Source organism: Cyprinus carpio, unplaced genomic scaffold (genome assembly GCF_018340385.1).
Source record: "Cyprinus carpio isolate SPL01 unplaced genomic scaffold, ASM1834038v1 S000006635, whole genome shotgun sequence".
Lineage (NCBI taxonomy): Eukaryota > Metazoa > Chordata > Actinopteri > Cypriniformes > Cyprinidae > Cyprinus > Cyprinus carpio.
In genome coordinates, this window is record NW_024879264.1 from 397,641 (window position 1) to 401,277 (window position 3,637).

Genomic DNA, 3,637 nt, shown 5'->3' on the forward strand with positions numbered 1-3,637 from the left:
ATGAAATCTGTCCCCACATCAAGTCCTTGAATTTGAGTCTATTGGACCTGGAAAGTCATTGAAAGATCCTTGAATTTGAAGTTAATCAAGGTGTGGGAACCCTGATAATAGCATTTATCTATTTTTCCACAAGGTCAAACTGAAGCCTTATATCCTCATCATAACTTTGTTGTAATAGAGTATCTAAGGCTGAAAGTTTATACTCTAAAACATGTTATCTAGATGAATGAGCCTTCCTTATAGAAGCATAGCATACAGTAAAATTCCTAATAAACCCCTTTACAGCATCCCAGAGCATCCTGGAGTCATCAACTGAACGTTTATTTATATTGACAAAATCTGTTAGTTGACTTGAGAACATAATTTTGAATGCTTCAACTCAGAGGATGGTGGTATTGAAATGCCATCTAGGTGCTCGAACTGGGTTAGGACTAATCAAAACTGAAGCAGTCACTGCCTTGTGGTTGGAAAATGCCACTGGCAATAAGCTAACATTCACAATATTATGAAATAAGCCTCTAAAAAAAAAAAAAAAAAAATTCAAGAAAAAGATTTGAGTCTAGATGATAAATGGGTGTAGTCTTTAACATCAGGATTTAATATACGCCAAAGATCCATCACCCCGGTCTCTCTGATCCAAGACCTTAAAGCCTCAGGAGTATATTTTTGATCTATATTTTCTGAGTGTCTCGACCTATCAAATGAAGTCAACAACAGCATTAAAATCAGAACCTATGAGGAATTTGAAACCAGAAAGCTCTAGAAGTGCCTTAGTGATCTGTTCGTAAAATTACTTTTCAAAAGTATTAGGGGCATAAATTGAAACCAAGGCAATATCTCTATTTTCTATATGAAATTTCGCAACTGTTATTCTGCCTTTGCAATATGCCCAGGTATCAAACAACTTAAAGTGTAAGTTACGCTGACATATAATCACCCCCCTTTTAGATTTATTTTAAGCTGAAGAGGAAGCAACAACATGGAAAAAGTGATTAGACATGCAATTTGTATCCCTTTTGACCAAATGAGTCTCTTTTAAGGCTATATTTATTCCTTGATTCCGCAATAAATCCAAAATAGCAACTCGTTTCACTGGATTATTCAGGCCCTTTACATTCAACGTTTAATTTGACATCATCAGCCATTTATGAAGTGATAAAAAGGTAAACCTTGTAGTAAACAAAAGAAGCAAACTGCAAATGAGAAAAAGATGGGGAGTAGATGGAAAGTATGAACTCTGGTTTAGGCTTAGATAAACTAGTATCCAAATAATATAAAAACAAAAACAGAACAAGGAGAAGATTGGGTGCACCCATGTCTGTAATGCCTGTAGAGCAAAAATGAGAATCTAGGATCTGTTAAGCATTCAAAAACACAGAGAAAAAAAAATTGCACCTGCTCAATATCATCGCTTAAATCAAAAATCAAAAGCTTCATGGCAAATAAAGGTTATATAATAAACTCTCCCATTTCTTTTACCAAACACCCCATCAGATGAGATATCATTAGAAGGAGCCAAACACGCAAAAAAAAAAAAAGGAAGATAAAAGAGTTCACATACACTCGACCATATAAGCTTTGGCATCTTTTGGATCTCTGAATGTTTTGATAATAACAGGGTGAGGACCGCCATCTGTAGGTGTACCATGCCCTCTGTGTGTGTGGTTAATTGCGATAGACAGGACTGGCAACTCGAGTAATTTGGTATGAAAGTTTCAAAAAAAATGTAAGTGATCACTTCCCTCGACGGACTCCTTGAGGTTTAGAATTCTAATATTGTCCCATCTGGAACGTCCCTCCAGACCTGTAATCATTTCCGTATGTTTTGTGTTCAGTTTCTTGAGTGCACCCAGTTTCCCTTTCAACGGAGCGATGTCATATTCTGGTCGCTGTGATTTTGCCAAGTAAGACATGTTTCTGGATCAACATCTTTTGTTGATCCTGGATCAACATTATTGTCCAAAAATATAGACTTAACGCAATCCCTACCTCTAAACCTAACCCTACCCATAATTTGTTCCTAAAATTAATGGGAAATGATAGCTGATAAACAAGACTATAGAAGCACCTAACTCTGATTGTAAGCATAAAACAGATATTTCCTGAAAAGTTATATGTCAATTCTGATTGGTTGATTGGAATGTTGTTCCAGGATCAACAAGGATGTTGATCCAGGAACATGTTGTACTTGGTGAAATTACACTCACCGTCATATTCTATGGCGGAGACACGAGTCTCTGTTTCAGCCTGTCTAGTCGCGAGGGAGTCGGTGGCAGCCATGACCTCATCTATGCGTTTGATGAAACTGTCAACTTTCACATCCAACCCAGACTTTAGTTTAGCGAAAGAATCATTCAGCATCTTTTGCGTGCACCGACCTTCTTTTGTGACGACTTCAGCAATGTGTTTAAGCAGAGCCCCATGTGAAAAGTAAGGTAATGAACTCTCATGGCTAACCGCATGGTCGCTGCTAGCACTAGCCTCACTCGAATCAGTACAATCTTCCATAAAATCTCGGGAATGATCCGGCTTATTCTGTTTTGATGGCTTGGGCATGATAAATTATTAGTAAAATGACTAAATAATGACTTTGAGAATGATGGGTAAAGGTAGATAAAACAACAGGAACATGAAATGGGAGAGGTAAAAAAAAAAAAAAAACTGCGACCGATCACTCCGCCACCGTTACTATTTTTTCATATATATGTTTTGTAAAGGACAATATTTTATATTGTTAAAAATATTGCTTTTGTACATTTCCAACTGACAAATTTCTTGGTCCTACTGAAAATCAATGTTCACTTCTTAATGAAGAACTCCATTGTTTTCAGTTAATGCATCAAAAGCATATGCTGACATTGAAACTACTGGAGTGTTCTCTATTACATAATACATTTAGACACAACAATACCTTTGAAACAACAGGCTTATTTAAAAAAAAGAAGCTTTTTTTCATGTGTTTTCTTGAAATGTAAAAGCATTCATTAAGGCTCTGATATTCATCTCTTTTGGCAAGAGAATTTCATTGACCTCATATACTGTATGTTCTCTGAGCTATGTTTCCCAAAATGTTTTCTCAAGCAGCTGATATAAGGAAATAATGATATCAATTTTTAATTCATGCCTGGCATCATGGCATAATATAAACATGGATAATATCTCCCCAGCACTTTTATTATCCATAAATTCATTCCCCACACATTTTCACAAGGTTTTGTGCATGAATAAATACAGATTTAAAATTCAAAGAGACTAGATAGTTTATAAGTGACTTGAAGTTTCTGTGACAAATGTTCACTCGTGTCATGCCCATGCTCACCTCTGTTGTAGGAGTTAATCTACTGCAGCTTACTATGGCTCATTCAATACCTCCTGAATACTTCTTAAACCATGTTACTCTGATCTTCCTGTGTATCCTTCATATGTTTGATGAATCATCACAATCAGATTTTTTAATCTCACAGACAATTTTCCCATGTGGAGCAATGATGCAGAAATGTGGTTATTCACCTCTAAAATGGCCAATTAAGGTTAAATGTTAAGGTTTTTATGCACATGCTATTTTTTAAAGAGTCTGAGGCCATAAAGAAAAGGCCATAAAGAAAGAAATTCAGAAATAAAAAAATGCCCCACAAGC